The 20196-nt window shown below is 42.5% G+C and overlaps 1 long non-coding RNA gene across 2 annotated transcripts; it reads left to right on the forward strand.

Annotated features, from left to right (window-relative positions):
• Positions 1-17: 17 nt before the first annotated feature.
• On the forward strand, positions 18-5499 carry LOC130544647 (uncharacterized). 2 transcript variants are annotated; one of them, XR_008961074.1, is made up of 3 exons: positions 18-2115; positions 2277-2415; positions 2612-5499. It is a non-coding gene; the product is annotated as an uncharacterized LOC130544647 (long non-coding RNA). The 2 variants fall into 2 exon arrangements; XR_008961073.1 differs by having other exon boundaries at positions 451-2415; positions 2612-4085; positions 4936-5226.
• Positions 5500-20196: the final 14697 nt, after the last annotated feature.

Here is a 20196-nt window from a genome sequence, read left to right on the forward strand (position 1 = left end):
CCACTGCCGCCGTCGCCACAGCCGCCGCCGCCGCGGCCGCCGTCACCCGCGCGGGGCCAAGTGCGCGCCCCGCCGAGGACTAGAGGCCGCGCGCGCCGCCGCTGCCGGAGGCCAACAAGTGCGCGCCGTTCCGGGGACTAAGAAGCTGCTCGTTCCGACGCCGCTCCCGGGGCTGGTGGAGCTGCTGGGCTCCCTCCCTTGGTCTGGGCCCCGCCTGGAGGGCGGGCCCGGCGATTACTCACAATGTTTTTAGGGGATTTCGGGGGCCCCCTCCCGCTGATCGGAGGAGTTTGGTGATGTCACCCAGGCCCGGTCTGGAGCCCAGCCAGGGCTGCTGGCTGTGGCCGCCTGCCCTGCGCAGGGAAAGGCCCGGGCCTGCTTCGCCCGCAAAGGCCAGGTGGCTGAACTCTACAGGGTTTCCTAATCGCTAAAGGTGTTTCTTGGTGGTTGTCGCGGCAGAAGCACTTTTTAATTAGTCTTCCACCCCAGTCTAACGCAGCGGGGGCGGAAGGGAACGACCGGACCTCTCCACCTGGCAGTGCTTGGACCGTGGGCTTCGCGGAGCCTGCTACACGCAAGGGGGACCGAGGCCGCGCCGCGTCCTCTCTGGCTAGCTAGGGGGGCCCGAGGGCTCGTAGGTTTAAGATGCATATGCGTTTACGGTTCATCCATACTGCGGGTCCTGGGGGCTGATGGATGGGCAGCGGCAAATCCCCAGAGCCTCGTCTCTGCAGCTAGATGTCAGTGTCTTAGAGGGTCCCGGATCCCTGGGGCAGCCTAAACGGGCAGGGTCATTTCCCCCTCTCCCCTACCCATCTCCCCAGGGGCTACTGCTAGGGTCCAACCTGTTGGCCAGAGCATTTCCACTAATTACCTATGAAGTGACCTCTTGGTCCGTTTGCGGGGTGAGGGAAGAGGCTCGAGTACCGCCCCCCCCCCCCCCGGCTTTTTGCTCATCCCCAAAGGAAGATGCCCCACGGCAGGAGGCAGATTCTTCCCCAAATGGAGAAAGACCGAATTCATTCTAAATTAGGGAATCCTGTGGGAATTGGAAAAGATTGGAAATTCTGACTTGCTTTCCCAGGCTCTGAAAAAACAGGAAGAGAAAAGTGAAAACAGTTAACCACCCCTCCCACTCATTTCAGTTTCTCCTTTGGCTGGCCCGGATTTGAAGAGTCAGCTCACTTTTTTTTTTGAGGAGGCCGACTTGAGGTTGACAGAATGGATTAATTACAATCTTTGGTTAATGACACACAAATATTGATCCTTGCACGATCCTCTTTTTAAAATTCACATATATATACAACTTAACACATTGAATTGCAGTGTGTCCATTGCAAAACTTAAGGGGCGACGTAGAATACCACCAGGAGGTGTGTCCACCCACGTGCTCCTCACCTGTTCATCCCCTCCTTACACGGGTGTCCCATGCACCATCACCCAGTATTCTCTATTATTCCCTTGACATGTTTTAAAAGAAAAAAAAAGTGAATTCACATATACATGCCTACACAATATGTTGTTTGGTTTTGATGAGTTCTGAACTTCTATGAAGAGAGTCTCATATTACCCGTCCTTTGTTATTTGCTTTTATTACTCAACATATTACTAAGATTCATCTGTTCCATAGTTCATTCACTTTTTACTACTGTATACTATTCTGTTGTATAAATATACCATGGTTTGTTTGTTTATTCATCCTGAGGATGGCCACTTGGGCTTCTGGGTGTGGGTTTTTTTGTTTTGTTTTGCTATTATAAACGGTGTTATTAAGAATATTCCTGTATATGTGCCGTTATACATGTACCCAGGGCTTTTTTGGGTATATACCCAAAAGTGATGTATTAGGGTATAGAATTTCCCTTTATCAGTTTTCTAACTAATGCCTTGCTCTCTAGTATCCTCCAAAGTTGATCAATAGGCATTTTTAATTTTTTTTTAAAGATTTTATTTATTTGACAGAGAGAGAGAGTACAAGCAGGGGGAATGGCTGGCAGAGGGAGAAGGAGAAGCAGGCTCTCCACTGAGCAAGGAGCCCAATGCAGGACTCTAACCCAGGACCCTGGGATCATGACCTGAGCCGAAGGCAGATGCTTAACTGACTAAACCACCCAGGTACCTTGACCAATAGGCATTTAAAAAAAAAATCTTAATGAATGCATAGATTTAAACATGTTTGATGTGCTTTGATCTGTTAATATCTGATCATTATTCTTACTGAAGTTCAAATTATTCCATGTCAGACCAGTGGAAACCTTTTCAACTCTGTTCTTCAGGCCTTTTGACACAATTCCACAATTCTGGTGTCCAAGATCTGGAATCGGAAAGCTTTCAGAGGAGCCTGGTTCTTCTTAGTGGGAAATGGTATTTAGAGACCACAGTCTGAGTGCTAGTATCAATAGGTATTGATACCAGGTGAGTCATTGTACATCTTTTCAATAAATAGTTAGGCTACATAGATAATACGAGATGCATCAGGAGTTCACATTGATATCTCCTTTTCAAATTTAGGACTACAGGATTTTAACTTCACCTCAACCATCTTATGTATTTCTCCTGTGTTAAAAAAACAAACAAAAAAACCCAAAAACCTTTATTTTCTTTTTTTCAGAAATAGAGCAATCCATTCTTAAGTTCATATGCAGTCTCAAGGGACCCTGAATAGCCAAACCATCTGGAAAAAGAAGAACGAAGTTGATTTTAAAACTTACTACAAAAGAATACCAATCAAACCAATGTGGTACAGATGTATAGACCAATGAAGTGGGATAGACAGCCCAGAAAATAAACTCACGGATATGGTTGAATGATTTTTGATCAGTTGGTGAGGAAAGAACAGTCTTTTCACAAATGGTGCTGGGAAAACTGGATATCCACCTTCAACAGAATAAAGTTGGAGCCTTACCTTACATCATATACAAAAATTAACTCAAAATAGGTTGAAGACTTGAAGAGCTAAAACCATAAACTGTTTTTTTTAAAGGAGGGAAGAGAGAGAATGAGGGAGTGAGCGCATGGGGTGGGGGAGGGGCAAAGGGAGAGGCTGAGAAAGAATCCTAAGCAGAGTCCGAGCCCAGCGTGGAGCCCAACACCAGGCTCAATCTCGCAACCCTGAGATCATGACCTGAGGTGAAATCAAGAGTTGGATGCTTAACCGACTGAGCCACCCAGGCGCCCCAAACTATAAAACTCTTAGAGGAAAGCAGAGGGGAAAATCTTCATGACATTGGATCTGGCAGTGATTTCTTGTATATGACACAACAGCACTGGCAACAAAAGAAAAATAGGTTTCAAAAAAATAAATTGGACTTTATCAAAACTGAAAACTTCTTCACATCGAAAGGCACTATCAACAGAATAAAAAAGCAACCCACAGAATGGGAAGAAATGTTTATGTCATGATCAGATAAGCATTAATATTCAAGATACATAAATAACTCCTAAAACTCAACAACAACCACCAAAAACCCCAATTCAAAAATAGGCAATGGACTTGAAAAGACATTTCTCTAAAGAAGTTATAAAATGGCCAATAAACACATGAAAAGATGCTCAACATAATAGCTATCAGAGAAATGAAATAAAACCCACAATGAGATATCACTTCACACCCATTAGGATGGCTGTTACCAGAAAAATAAAATAACAAGTGTTGGCGAGGTGGGGAAACTGGAACTCTTGTGCATTACTGATGAGAATGTAAAATGGTGCAGTTGCGGTGGAAAACAGTATGGCGGTTCCTCAAAAAACTAAAAAATTAAACAATACAGTATGATCCAGCAATTCCACTTCTGGGTATGTGTACAAAACACTTGAAAGCAGGAACTCAAAACAGGTATTTATATACCCATGTTCATAGCAGCATTACTCACAATAGCCAAAACATAGAAACAACCCAAATGTCCACGGCCAGATGAATTGATAAATAAAGTGTGGTACAGACATACAATGGCATATTCTTCAGCCTCACAGAGGAAATGACACTCTGATACGTGCTACAATATGAATGAACCTTGGTGACGTTATGCCACATGATATACAGCGGACACAAAAGGAAACATATTGTATGGTTCTACTGATACAAGGTACCTGGAGTTGTCAAATTCATAGAGACAGAAAGTAGAATGGTGGGTACCAGGGGCTGGGGAGACGGTGGGGGGGGGATGGGGAGTTAGTGTTTAATGAGCACAGAGTTTATGAGGGGGATGATGAGAAGAGTCTGGAGTGTAAGTGTACTTAATGTCATGGAACTGTACACTTAAAATGGTTAAAATGGTAAATTTTATATGCTACACATTTTACGACAAAAAATCTCCATTCTCAAGATGCCAACCAATTACTCATTTGATGTGTTTCACATTATACACAAAATGCTCTCAGAATAACAACACCAACTGCCACCAATAATGTGGGTATTGAAAATAGAATATATTTTTGCAGTACTTGCGCTTAGGTATATATAACTGGGGGTACATATCCGTTGTCGGGTTAAGGTAGTTCATTTCTCGTTCTAGTTTACTAAGAAAGTGTATGGTAAATGGGTATTGGTTTTTGTTTTTTGTTCCAAATGCTTTCCCCACACCTACAGAGAAGATCATATGATTTTTGTCCTTTATCTGTTAACGTGGAGTGCGATGTAGATTTCCTAATAGTAAACCATCCTGTATTCTTGGGATAAAACTAACTTGGTCGCAGTGTGTTATAATGTTGCCTTTGATTCACTGATATCCCAGGAAGGGATTTTGCAACTATATTTCCATCTCCTTATAAATGTTAGAAGCAGCTTGTTAATTTCTATGAAACAGCACTGAATCTAAGATCAATTTGGGGAGCACTGATGTCTTAGTATCAAGTCTCTGAGTCCATGAGCATGGTATGATCTACAGTTGTTTAAGTTTTTTTTGTTTTTCAAGATTTTATTTATTTACTTGACAGAGAGCACAACCAAGGGGTGCGGCAGACAGAGGGAGAGCGAGAAGCAGGCTCCCCACTGAGCAGGGAGCCCAACACGGGGCTTGATCCCAGGACTCTGGGACCATGACCTGAGCTGAAGGCAGATGCCCAACTGACTGAGCCACCCAGACACCCCTAGGTTTTCTTTAAATTTTTATGTAATGTCTTGTAGTTCTCAGTGTACAAGTCTTGCACATCGTTTGTCAAATTTATCTCTAAGTATTTAATATTTTATGGTCTTTTTAATGTTTTTAATTTTTGATTGTTGCCTGTCTATAGAAATATTATTTATTTATTTATTTTAAAATTTATTTGAGAAAGAGAGTGCGTGCATGTGGGGAGGCAGAGGGAGAGAGAGTCTTAAGCAGACTCCACGCTGAGCATGGACCCCGACACAGGGCTCAATCTCATGACCCTGAGACCAACCTGAGCTGAAAACAAGAGTCAGATGCTCAACCGACTGTGCCAACCTGAAATGTGCCTTGAAATGTAATTTATTTTTGAATATTGCATCCCACAACTTTAATAAACTCATATTTTGTTCTTGTAGTTTTGTTGTAAATTTCTTGGGATTTTCTACATAGATGATCATGTTGTCTGCAAGTAAAGTCAGTTTGTGTTTCCCTTTCTAATCCAGATGCCTTTAAATCTCTTCCTTCCTCCCTTTCTTGCTTTCTTGTTCTAGCTAGAACCACCAGTACAGTCTGAATAAAAGTGGTGACAGTGGACATCTTTGCCTTTTCCCAGATCTTAGGAGGAAAGCATTCTCTTTGATCATCAAGTAAAATGTTTGCTGCAGGTTTTTTACAGATGCCTTTAATCAGGTTGAGGAAATTCCTTTCTACTACTACTCTTTGCTGAGAGATTTTTTCATGATTATTGGATTTTGTCAAATGCTTTTTCTACCTCTATTGAGATGATTATATTGAACATACATATTTAACTTCATAAAGCGTTAATATAAAACAGTATCTTAACTGCCTCATTCACTTCCCTGCAGTAAAAAGACCTTAAAAAACTCTTTGGTTTTTATCTTACCCCTCATGATCAGTATAGAATTGTGGCTGAATATCTTAGTTTCACTTTTTGTTTTAATTACATCAGTTGGACACTATTACTATTGCTCAAGCACTTTTGTAGTTGATCATTCCTTCTCACAGTCCGAACCATCCTTCCAGGGTAATTTTCTCTCCTCTTGAAACACATCCTTTAAAAGTTCCTTGAACATATTTCCTGCTATTAAACTCTTAATTTTTTATCATCTGCAATGGGTTCGTTCTACCTTCATTCTTGAAAGATAATTTTGATAAGCACACAATTCTAACTTGGTTATTTTCTCTCGATACTCTACAGATTGTCTTGTGGACTCCTCTGTTGTGTTGAGAAGGTTGCTGTTCTTCTAACTCTTATTTCTTTATTTGAAACCTGTCCTTTGTTTTTGGCTGATTTTAAGATCTCCTCTTTGGCTTTGATATTTACTGTAGTTCCAGCAGACGCTGTGTAGGCATGGATTTCTTTCTACTTAACTTCCTTGGGATAAATTATGTTTTCCAGATCTGTGGATTGATGTTTTTCATCAGTTGTGAAAACTTTGTATCCATTGTCTCTAAAAATATTGCCTTTCCTCTATGCTCTCCGTATGTTCTTTCTGGGACTTATTAGTAAAATAGAGAGGCCTCAGGCGAAAAAAAAAATACTTGCAACACGTAGATCCAAAAAGGCCCTTATATTCAGAATATAGAAAGAACTCCTACAAATCAAAGATGAAAAGGGGAACAATAAAAATTGGCAAAAGAGTTGAACAGAAACTTCACAAAAGAAGATACACAAAGAAATGGTTGATACACACAAAAGAATATTCATCAAGAGTCATCAGAGAATTGCAAACTGAAACTACAATAAGATACCGTTTCACATATGCTACAATAAAAAAGACTAAAACATCAAATGAGGAAGAGGATGTGAAGCAACTTGAACTCTTGCTGGTAAGAGTATGAAGTGGTACAACCACTTTGGGGAACTGTTCGGCATTTGTAAAGTTAAATATACGTTCACCCTACGACCAGCAATTTCACTCTTATGTATTTTCCAAAAATGAATTTTTAAAAACACTTTCACAAAATGCACAAGTGTGTTTATAGCTTTTTCGTAACATGAGAAAACTGTAAACTACTCAAATGCCCATCAGGATAATCCATTTGTGAATGGACAAATTGTGGAATCGTCACACAATGGACTACAGTAATTGCACCTTGCACCTTCTGCCGTGGAAAAGCAGCACAGTGTCTGCTAGGCAGCTTTTAGATTTATTTTTTTTTAAGATTTTATTTATTTATTTGACAGAGAGAGAGACAGCCAGCGTGAGAGGGAACACTGGCAGGGGGAGTGGGAGAGGAAGAAGCAGGTTCCCAGCGGAGTAGGCTGATTTGGGGCTCGATCCCAGGACTCCGGGATCAAGCCCTGAGCCGGAGGCAGACGCTTAACGACTGCGCCACCCAGGCGCCCCAGCTTTTAGATTTAGACAATAGCACGTACTACATTTGGGAATTCTGTTCTGATCCATTCACTGAGTGGCTTGAAGGCTGCCAGGTTTAAGCACAGCCCAGAGCACGAGAGCTCTATGTATGTCTAGGTTAAGGTACAAGGGTCTCTGCCTATCATGATCTACGAACTGTCACCCCACCAAATTCAAAGTGATATATTCAAGACTGAGTATGTGCAGATCCAAAGGGCAAATGTAAGTTTCATGACCATATGGCCTGATCTCCATCTATATTGTTACATCAATATAGCTCTCTCTGCTCATGCCTTGGGATTCTCTATTACCAGCTAACTGAGAGGAACCAAAAGTGGTTTGCTGCTGTTCTACAGACCTACCCAGGGTGAAAAATGGTGGTTAGGAGTTATCTTCCCAGTGGGCAGAGCTTCAAGCAGTAGATTTGGTCATCAACTTGGTGTAGAGTGAGAAATCAATGGCCCAGAATAGGGATATGTATGGATTTCCAGGCAGTGATGAACTGGTTGGTCAGGGGTCAGGAAGTAGCAAGGTTGAGAGGTCTGAGACAAGGAGATGTAGAGAAGAGGCATGTGAGTGGATCTTATGAGAGTGGAAACGAAGTGCATGGATCTTTGTGTCTGGTGTTACTGCCCACCAGACAGCATCCATCACAGAGAGAAACTAAACAATATGGTGGACAAGACAACTTGTCTCATAGATGTAAGCCAGCTTTCCTTTTAGGCTACTCTAGTGTTTGTACAATGGGTTCATGAGTAAGTACTACAGTGGCAGGGATGCAGGTTACCTATGGCCCAATAATGTAGGTTCCCTTTCACCACAGCTGGTAGCAAGTGAATTTCATTGGGACCTTCTGCCATGGAGTGGCTGTGATTTTGTTCATACTGGGATTAGCATGCATTCTGGGTATACATTTGCCTTCTGCACCTACAGTGCCTTGGCAAGGACCACTATTTGAGGGTTTAAAGAGCATTTGATCTACCAACCTGTGACCCATTTTATAGAGAATGAGATGGAACAATGGTCACATGACAGACTCCACTAGTGCTACCACACGCTGCGTCACCCAGGAGCTATTGACCTGAGAGAATGCTAGAATGACCTCTGAAAGGTAGCTAATGTACCAGCTTAGGAAGGACACTGCCTTCCAGATGTAGTGTATGCTTGGAAGCTATGGCCAACGTATAGCCATAGCTTCAAAGGGAATGTGATTTTACCAAGGACGCAAAATTCCACCAAACCCAAAGCTATGTCTACCACTTAGTCACGTTGGGCTCCTGGTGCCAGTAAGCCAGCAGCTAAAGAAAGGAGTTCCTATACTGGCAGAAGTAACTAAATCTGATTATTATGAGGAGGTAGGGTTCTTCTACATAAGGGCGGGCAGTGGAAACATATCCGAAACTCAAGAGATTCACTGACATACCTTTTGGTGTTTCTATGCCTATTGGTAAGTATGTATGGGCAATTGCAGCAACCATAGAGAGACAAGGATGAGGTTTGGGTTAACCCACTGAGCCAGCAACCATGTTTGTGGATTGGAAGGTTCAGTATTGTTAAGATATCAATTCTCCCTAAATTTATCTATAGAATCAGTGCAATCTCAATCAAAACACTGGCAGAATCTAGTATAGAAATTGACAAATTGATTTTAAAATTTATATGGAAATGCAAAGGACCTATAATAGCCAAAACACCTTTGAAAAAGAAAAAAGTTGGAAGAATTACATTACTTGATTTCAAATTTATTTTAAAACTGTATATTGGGCTTTGATTAAAGAGGGTTTACTGAAGTTTTAAAAAAAAAGCTATAGTAAACAAGAAAGTGAGATATTAGTGTAAAGATAGACCTACAGATAAATGGACCAAATTAGACCAGAAAGAGACCTATTCATACACATACATGATGAACTGATTTTCAACAGGGGGACTAAGGTAATTCAATGGAGAAAGGTTAATCTTTTCAAGAAGTGGTGCTGGAATAATGGGGCAAGGGTGGGGTGGGAAGGAAGGAACCTTAATCCTTACCTCACAGCATATACAATAAGTGGTTTCTCGTCTCTGCTGATATTTACTGCTGGTAGTATACTTTCACGCGTTTGGTGGTGGTTGTTTGAGAAATCAAACAACAGTCCTGTAGGCTTAGCTTGAGAAAGCTTCCCTCCATGGAGGGTTCGCTTTTGCTTTTGTTTCTGCTATTAGCTTCTGTGGAGGTGGAGAGCAATAGGACCATTGAGTCCACTTTAGGACTAATTCAGCCTCTCTTGTGGGTTTAGCTCTAACTAGGAGTGTCAAAAGCAGCCTTTTATCCTTGTTCTTGCTCTGAGAATGTAAGAGTGTTGGCCTAATGTTGTGTTTGCTAAATATTTGAAATATTTAAAAACTGCAATTTTTTTGTCTTACTGATAAAATTACTGTTTCTACAAATGACTAACACAAAGTTTAACACAAAGATGAGCACAGTTTAATAAAGCGATGTAAATATTGTCTATAAAACCATCTAAGTAGTTTTCTTGTTGGAGCTGGTTGGTGTTATTGGTGGTGTGTGTGTGTTTTTAAGTAGGCTTCACACCCAACATGGAGCCCAACACAGGGCTTGAACTCAAGACCCTGAGATCAAGATCTGAGCTGAAATCAAGAGTCAGGCACTTAACTGACTGAGCCCCCCAGGTGCCCCATTGTTGTTAAGTAGGCTCCACACCCAATGTGGGGCTCGAACTCATGACCCTGAGATCAGGAGTCACGCGCTCTACCAGCAGAGCCAGCCGGGCGCCCATGGAGCTGGTTGTTCTAATAAAGAAGAGCAGAGCTAGTCCTTAAACCTCCCAGTTTATTTATTTTTAAAGTTTTATTTATTTATTTGAGAGAGAGAGTGAGCAGAGGGAGGGGCAGAGGGAGAGAGAATCTTAAGCAGACTCCATGCTGAGTGAGGAGACCCACATGGGGCTTGATGGAGGGGTGGAGGGGGGGCTTGATCTCACAACCCTGAGATTATGACCCGAGCTGAAACCAAGAGTCAAGCGCCCAACTGATTGCACCACCCAGATGTCCCTATTTATTTGCTTTTAAAAAGATTTTATTTTTGGGGCGCCTGGGTAGTTCAGTCGGGTAAGTGTCTGCCTTTGGCTCAGGTCATGATCCCAGGATCCTGGGATCGAGCCCCACATCAGGCTCCCTGCTCGGCGGGGAGCCTGCTTCTCCCTCTCCCTCTGTCTGCCGCTCCCCGTTTGTGCTCTGTGTGTCAAATAAATAAATAAAATCTTAAAGAAAAGATTTTATTTTTAAATAATCTCTACACCCAACATGGGGCTTGAACTCACAACCCCAAGATCGAGTTGCATGCTCTACTGACTGAGCCGGCCAGGCTCTCCAAACTTCCCAGTTTAAATAAGGGACTTAGAACCAAGTTATCTGGCAGTTTTTCTTACATATATGAGAAATATCTGAACCAGTTATGGATTTAGTATCTGTTTCTATAACTCTCCTAAAAATGACATCTTCCCTATCTCTTGGTATTGTCCTCCCAGTGATAATTTGGGAATGTATGAATCAAAATCATATCTAACTAGGAAAGTACACCTGGATATTTAAAGAAATCACTGCCTTGCCCCTTTCTGGCCACCAGCCAGTTGATTTACTTTACATGTGACTTGTCTTAGCTCACTGGGCCCTGGGAACCAGCTCCCCTGGCCCATTTCCAGCATTGTAACAATAGCTAACATCGAGCATTGATCGTGTGCCAGATTTTGAGCTAAATGCTGTACATGGGTGATCATTTGAATCTAATGCCCACAGACAGTCTTTGAGCTAGCTGTTGTACCATTCGTCTCCACATTACATGTCAAGTAGCAGGTGCAAAGACATTAGGTGACATGCTTAAGGTCACACAGCTTCTGGAGAAGCCAAGATTTAAACCCAATTCTGTCTGACTTGAGAGCTGACATTTTGTTGCAATTACCTACAACAATGTGACCAGGGAGCCAAGTCCCAGATGCAGAGGCTGGAAGGACCCTTGGGGCCCTTCAGGTCTGCCTTGAAGCAAGTCTCTTCCAAGTGTCCCTCCACGTCAACCTTTGGCTCCAACGTGGTCAGTTTAAGCAATAGGATGCTCAAAGCAGTTCTGGGTTTTCAAGGTCCTTTCTGATGTAGGGTCAGAATCTGCCTCCCATTAGATGGTCAGCCTTTTGCCCTATGGGGCCTTGGAGAAGACATGAGCTAGTCCCCACGCTGGGGAATCCCCTCCGATCTTGACTCATTCATTTACCAGATATTTACTATGTACCCACGATGTGCCTGGGACAGAGCAGTGAACAAGACGGAGCTGTGGTCCTGGTGGAGTTGGCATTTTAAAGGGGGAAACAGACAATAAGTTCCATGTTGACAGTGTCTCTCTCACACTCACACACACACACACACACACACACACACACACACACCCTTCTAGTCTCTCTGGATCATTCCAGTTTTCCAGATTCAAGACTCTTTGAAGATGTGGCCCAGAGGAGGTAGCTATACAAAGAGCAGGGCCATGGGCTGGCTGTGGTGACCCCCTGCAACGTGCTCTGGCTTGGTTCTGGGATTTGGGGGGCGGGGCACAGATCCAGGGTAATCCTAAAGTTTTACTCTATCCCAATCTTGGCAATAAAGGAAAGAAAATCCTGTCTCACCATCTCCATACACCAAACAAGCAGCAGCAGGACAGGCCCAATTCACTGGCCTCCCTACCCTCTCCCAAATCCAGAGTCCCCACTCCCACCCCTGCCAACTATCTCTTGCACCTGTTCCCCAGCTCCTCCTCTATCCAGAACGCAGGGGCACTTCTGACTAAACTCACATTCTGCCCTTCTCCAGCCCAAAGCTTCCTTGCCGGTTCTCACTGCCTCCCACTCCCTGTCTCAGCCCCCTTTCCCCTCTCCCTGTTTCTGGCCTCTTCCACCACCCAAATCTCTTTCCAGTTCAGCCATGGCCCAAGATCAAGTGTTGGCCCTCTTCCCTCCAACTTACACCCTTCCTGTTCACCTCTCTAACCCTACTCCAACGGATATTTGGAATAGGAGAACATCTGAGATAGAATCCAGGTCAGAACCACACACACACACACACACACACACACACACACACACACACATTTCCTTTTATCCTATGACTCTCCCTCGTCACTGACTCAGGACACAGCGGAACAAAGGAAGTCATGATGCTGGTTTCAGTGTCCTAACAATAGATTTGGAAGAATGAATGCCACCGAGGGGAATCATGAGAGAATGAGGAGGGGAGAAGACAGGAACAGCAAAGGTTTCAGAAAGGATCCAAGAAGTTGGGGTGTCCCCTCTGTATCCCAGCCCCCCCCAGCCCCTACCCTGGCTGAGGTACAGAGAGATCGGGGTGCTGACAGCCCCATGCCTGTGTCGTGATTCCGGGCTGGAGCCAGGGTCAAGGATGATGGTCAGTGGGAACCCAGAAGGTGATCTGAGGGGCCTCACAGAGTCCCTGGGCATCAAGAGGGATGGGGCACAGAACTCCTTCCACCAAGAGTTGTATGGTTTTGGCATCAGGAGATGGTTAGACCTGGAGTGGCCTGACCTCAGGGCTGGGAGGGCCAAGATGCAGAAGGGACCACGTGGACTTCCCATAGGTGCTGGCAGGGGCTGGATGCCCTCCCCCAACGATGATACTACGCAGCCTTTGTGGAGTGCTCACAACGTGACACTTCATGTGAACGGAGCTCATTTACATCTCAAAACAACCTTGTGAGATACTATTACGCTCATTTACAGAGGAGCAAACGGAGGCAGAGAGAGGTGAAGACACCCACTCAAGGTCACAATATAAAAGTGGCAGGGCAGGTATTTTTCACTAAAAAAAGTCAATTTTATTAAGATATATTTGCATACAATAAATGCATATATTTTGAGTGTGTAGTTCTGTACATTCTGACAAACAGACCTCTCTGTATCCATCACCACAATCAAGATACAGAACACTTCCATTTTCCCACAAGGCTCCGTTGTGCCTCTTCCCAATCTCCGCACCCATCCCGTTCCCCAGGCATTAAGTGATCTGCTTTCTGATACTATTAATTCGTCTTTCCCAAAATTTCATAGAGTGGAATCCTACAATATGATGAGTGCTCTTTTGTATCTGGCTTCATATGTCCTCTATTGTAAAGTTTTCATTCAATTTTTTGCTCCTTACTGATTTTGAGTGTTTAGGGTTCTTTATTATGTCTGGATTCAAGTCTTGAATTTGCATACAAGTGGGGCAAATCGTTTCTCCCAGGCTGCGGTTTGTGGTTTGCCTTTTCATTTGCAATGATGTCTTTCTAAGAGTGGATTTTTATTTATTTTATCATTTTTTTTTCTTTTATGGTTCGTCCTATCAAAGACCCCTAAGGTCACAAAAATTTCTCCTGCATTGTCTTCTAGAAATTTTATAGTTATAGTTTATACTTTAATATTTTTAATTTCACATTTAGGTATATGCTCTATTCTTTTTTTTTTTTTAGATTTTATTTATTTGTCAGAAAGAGAGAAAGCACAAGCAGGGGGAGGAGCAGGCAGAGGGAGAGGGAGAAGCAGACTCCCTGCTGAGCAGGGAGCCCCACGCGGGACTCCATCCCAGGACCCCGAGATCATGACCTGAGCCGAAGGCACATGCCCAACCGACTGAGCCACCCAGGTGTCCCTATATGATCTATTTTGAATTGGTTTTTGTATAGGTTAAGAAATAAGGATCAAAGCCCCCCCTCCCCGCCCCACCCCACCCCAAACGGATGTCCAGCTGGTCCAGCTTCATTTGTTAAAAAGCCTGTCTTTTCCTCATTGAATTATCCGGACTCCTCTGCCTCGAATCAATTGACTGCATATGTGTGGATCTATTTCTGGACTCTCTTCTGTTCCATATATCTCTGTTTTGATATATGTTTCTATTCTTATGCTAATATTACACTGTGTTGTAAATCCTCTGATCCCATTCTTCTATTTCAAAAATTACATTGGCTCTCCTAGGTCCTTCGAATTTTTCGTTTTAGAATCAGCTTCTCAATTTCTACCCATAAAGCCTGCTGAGATTTTGATTGATTGAGATTCTTTTTTTGAATCTGTAAAATTGAATCTCATTCTCAAAATGAAAAGGCTGCTTAGAAACAGTATACATTTTATTTTTCTAAAGATATTTATTTATTTGACAGAGAGAGAGAGAGAGAGCATAAGCAGGAAGAGTGGCAGGCAGAAGGAGAGGGAGAAGCAGGCTCCCCACTGAGCAGGGAGCCCGATGTGGGGCTCGATCCCAGGACCCTGGAATCAAGACCTGAGTCGAAGGCAGACGCTTAACCAACTGAGCCACCCGGGCGCCCCAACAGTATACATTTTAATCAAATTTCTAGAATATGTAATTATGAACTGTAGCCGTGGAGGAACCAAACTTAGTGTAATCTGAGTAATTATTCAACTTAAATCCTTATTAAAAAATTAGCGTTGGTGAGGATGTGAAGAAATGGGAACTTTTCCGCTTCGCCGGTGGGGATGTAAAATGGTACTGGCACTATGGAAAACAGTTCAGTGAATCCTCAGAAAGTTAAACACAGAACTAGCATATGATCCAGCAATTCCACTCCTAGGTATATATCCAAAAAAATTGAAAGACGGGACCCAGACAGATAGATATATGCCACTGTTTATAACAGCATTATTCACAGCAGCCAAAAGGCAGGAACACCTGAAATATTCCTCAACAAGATGCATGGGTAAACAAAATGTGGTTTATACATACAATGGAATTTTATTCAACCATAAAAAGGAAGTTCTGACACACGCTACGGCATGGATGAATTTTGAAGACATTATGCTAAATGATGTAAGCCAGACACAAAAGGACAAATATTGTATGATTTCACTTATATGAAGTACCTAGAATAGGGAAATTCTTAGAGACAGAAAGCAGAATAGAATACAGGTTACCAGGAGTGGGAAAGGGAAATGGGGAATTATTGTTTGTGGTAAGAGATTATGTTGGGGATGATGAACAAGATGGATAGTAGTGATTCACAACATTGTGAATGCAGTTAATGCCACTCAATTGTACACTTACAAATGGCTACAATAAATACCATGCTATGTATATTTTACCAAAATAAAAAAAGGAAACCTTTATTAATAAATTGATGGCATATATTTAGTTATGTTTAAAAATGGAATAGTATAAGCATGGGCCAGAACTGGGCTCCTCACTTTAATCTTTTTTAAATGTGCCCCATTATCTAAGTTTGTATTTGGGCCACAAGGGCAACAATGTGTCTCCCGAAATCCCCTGGGAGTCCATCTCTCAATAGGTCAAGCACTGTTCTAAATGCTGGGATGGTGGCGTGAAGAGAGTAGCCATGAACCAAACATAGCCCTTGCCCTCCAGGAACTTACATTCTACTTGAAAGATACAGGTAATATATCAAGTTCAGAGGCAATATATCAAGTAGAGATAAGTGTAATGAACAAAAGGGATTATTTGATAGTATTGTATCAATAAATTTTGTATCTATGTTCATGTCGGATACTGGTCCATGTATTCTCTCCTTGTGATAGCTATGGTTTTGGTGTCAGGGTAATGCTGGCCTTATAAAACGAGCTGGGAAGTGTCTCCTCTTATGTTTCTGAAAGAATTTGTGTAGGATTGGTGTTATTTCTTTCCCAACTTTGATAGAATTCACCAACTGGACCTGACATTCCCTTTGTGGGAAGGTTTTAATTTATTAATTCATTTTCTTTAATAGACATAGGACTATTCTGTATATTTTTTTCCTTCTTGAATCAGTTTTGGTAATTTGTGTCTTTTAAAGAATTTGTCCATTTCACATAGATCACTGAATATATTAACATATATAAAATGTTCAAAATATTTACTTGATATCATTTTTTGTCTTTTTTTAAAAAAAGATTTTATTTATTTATTTATTTGTCAGAGAGAGAGAGAGAAAGAGAGAGAGAGAACACAAGCAGGGGGAGCAGCAGGCCGATGGAGAAGCAGGCTCCCCACTGCGCGGGGAGCCCGATGAAGGACTTGATCCTAGGACCCTGGGATCATGACCTGAGCCAAAGGCAGATGCTTAACGGACTGAGCCACCCAGGTGCCCCCCTTTTTTATCTTTTAAAAAGATTTAAATAGTAATAAATCTTCTATATTTATCCCCATAGTTACCATTTCTGTTGTACTTCATTGCTTTTTGTAGACCCACTTTCATCTGATGCCATTTTCCTTCCACCGGAAGGACTTCACATTTTTCCCCCCAACATTTCTTATGGTGTGAATTTTATGTCTTAAAAAGTCTTTGTCAACATCTTTGAACATCTTTTGCTGGGTACGGAATTCTATGCTGACAGCGTTTCTGTTTCAACACTAAAGAAATCGCTTCATTGTCTTCTTGCTTGCATTGTTACCAGTGAGAAATCTGCAGCCATCCTTATTTCTCCATATGTAATGAATCTACTTTTTTTCCTGACTGCTTCCAAGCTTTTCTTTTAATCACTGGTTTTGAACAATTTGATTATGATGTGGCTTGATTTGGGGTCCCCCCCCCCGGTTTCTCATGTTTGAGGTAAACTGAACTTCTCGGATCTGTGAGTTTACAGTTCTCATTAATTTAGAAAATGTTTCGCTATTATTTCTCCAAATATTTTTTTGTCCTGCTCTCCTCATTCAGGGACTCCAATCACACATGTCTGGCCACTCGAGGTTGTCTCACAGCTCACTGATGCACTCTTCAGTTTTTGTATTCTTTTTCTGTTTCATTTTGGATAGTTTCTTTGACATATCTTCAAGTTCATTAATCTTTTCTTCTGCAGTGTTTAAGTCATTAATCCCATTCAGCATATTTTTCATCTCAGACGTTGTAGTTCTCATCCCAGGAAATGTGATATGGGAATTTTTGTATCTTACATGTCTCTTCTTAGCTTTTTAAATATACAGAATAGTTATATTTTTAAGTGTCCTTATCTGCCAATTCTAACATCTGTTCATTCTGGGTCAGTTTTAATTGACAGATTTTTTTCTTTTCCCTCTGGGTCATATTTTCCCACATTTTTGGATGTTTGTAATCTTTTGTTGGATGCCAGGCATTATGAATTTTACTTTTTTGTATTTTTGTATCCCTATAAATATTTTTTTTTAAAGATTTTTATTTATTTATGTGACAGAGAGACAGCCAGCGAGAGAGGGAACACAAGCAGGGGGAGTGGGAGAGGAAGAAGCAGGCTCCCAGCGGAGGAGCCCGATGTGGGACTCGATCCCGGAACGCTGGGATCACGCCCTGAGCCGAAGCCAGACGCTTAACGGCTGCGCTACCCAGGCGCCCCCCTATAAATATTTTTGACTTGTGTTTTGGGACATAGTTAAATTACTTTGAAATGGTTGGATCATTTTGAGTCTTGCTTTTAAGATTTTGAGAGATTTTTTTTTTTTTCCTCACACTAACCAATTCTCTGACACCAACTAAATGTCCAACTAATCATTTCAGTTCTGACACTATTTGTAGTTAGCACAGACCTCACAGGTTAAGGGCTTGGTCTCACAAGACTGTCCCTACTTCAGATACCAGTTGCGGATGGGATGCCCAAGCTACCCACATTTCTGCCTGGCCTTCTACAAATTTGGGGGGTTCCCATGGCCCCCCTCCCTCAGGTTCAATAATTTAGTAGAACTCACAAGAGCTCAGGAAAGTGCTTTGCTTAGAACTACTGGTGTATTACAAAGGACGTAACTCAGGAACAGCCAAATAGAAGAGAGGCATAGGGGAAGGTATGGGGGTTACAGAGCTTCCATGCACTCTCTGGACACACCACCTTCCTAGCACTGGGTGTTCACCACTCTGGAAGAACTCTGCATCCTGTTGTTTAGGAGTTTTTATGGAGATCTCATTATGTGGGCATGATTGATTAAATCATTGGCCATTGGTAATTAACAACCTCCAGTCCCTCTCCCTTCTTTCAGGGTTGGGCGTGGGGCTAACAGTTCTAACCCTCTAATCACATGGCTGGCTCCGCTGGTTACTAGCTCCCAAGGGGCCCACCAATAGTCACCTCATTAGCACAAATCTGAGTATCACTTTAAGGGGCTAATTATGAATAACAAAAGACATTCCTAACATTCACTAAATCCCAAGGGTTTTATGAGCTCTGTGCCAGGAACCAGGACAAAGACTATATTTTTGATTATACCATAGATCTATTAGGTGAGACCAGAGCAGCAGTTAGTTTGGGGCTAATTATTCCTCACTACTGAAGCGAGACCCATCTAGGACCCAAAGCCCCATGTATTATGAAGTCTTTCATTCTGACTCGTGGGAACAGACACTATCTTTGGCGCACAAATATCAGTTAGGTCAGGGTGGTCAACAGTGTTATTCAGGTCTTCTGTATACTTACTGTTCTTTTCTGTACCTGTTTTTATCAATTCCTATGAGATGAGTGCTGAAGTCTCTAATCGTGGATTTTTCTGTTTCTCCTTTTGGTTCTGTCAGTCTTTGCTTCATGCGTTTAGAAACTCTTATTGAATGCATACAGTTAGGACTTCCATGCTTTCTTGATGATATAACCCCTTTACAACTATAAAATCTCTCTCTTTATCCCTGGCAATATTTCTTGTTCCAAAGACAGCTATAGCACTCAACTACCAGGTCAAATGACTAACACCGCGGCTCCGGGTAAGCCCCTTTCCCCTCCACCTCTACCTTAGATTCAAATCCACATCACAAAAACTACTGAGATTAGCTTCCCCACCCTCCGGACATGACAGATCTCAAAACAGCGATTAGGCCGGATTGTGGAGAAAATAAAGGTTCTCTGCTTTCTCAACAGTGTTGCGACTACTGCATGGATAGGACTGATGAATCGATGGATGGACGCTCTTTAATGTCACAGACAAAGCCCATCTCTTCCTCCTGTGTCCCCGTCTGTCAGCCTACTCTACAGGCTTCTTTCTTGATTTCTAAAGCACTCTCAACCAGCAACTCTCCCAGATTCTCTTGCACATCCTCTTCCGGCCAGATCTTCCATGCTCTGCCCAGCAAAGTTCCTACGTCCTCTGATCCATCTTCCGAGGACACCAGAAGCCCCCTCACTGTCACGATGATGTCACTTTGCATCCTGATCTCAGCCCATCCCTCGGGCAGCTCCCTCTCCAGTTCTCATTGTCAACTACTCCAAACCTGAACCTCCTTTTGTCCCTACACCCATGCACACCCCCAACAAAGCATCTGCTCTCCCACTCCCCCCAAAAAAGAGACAAAGGAAAAGGTTCTCAAACCTCACAAGACCTCGGCAGTGCTAAGGCCCCATGACGTCACAAGCTAAACATGCAGTCCTTGATTGAACCCAATTTATTTTAGCTACTATCATTGTGTACTTACTCTACTGAGACCTCTACATTCAATAGTTATTTATCTGTCACAACTACCGATTGAAAGAGGTGTAATTATTCACACATTATAGATTAGGAAATTGAGGCTCAGAGAAGTTAAATTACTTATTCAATCGGGTAGCTAGTAAGTGGCAGAGCAGGGATTCTTTCTGCAACATCACTTTTACTCAATAGTATGTTAAAACATTTTTAAGGAAGATAAGATCTGGGGCGCCTGGGTGGCTCAGTCAGTTGAGCATCTGCCTTTGACTCAGGTCATGATCTCAGGGTCCTGGGATCGAGCCCCAATTGGGCTCCCTGCTCCGCTGAAGGTCTGCTTCTCCCTTTCC

Source organism: Ursus arctos, unplaced genomic scaffold (assembly GCF_023065955.2).
Source record: "Ursus arctos isolate Adak ecotype North America unplaced genomic scaffold, UrsArc2.0 scaffold_23, whole genome shotgun sequence".
Taxonomy (NCBI): domain Eukaryota; kingdom Metazoa; phylum Chordata; class Mammalia; order Carnivora; family Ursidae; genus Ursus; species Ursus arctos.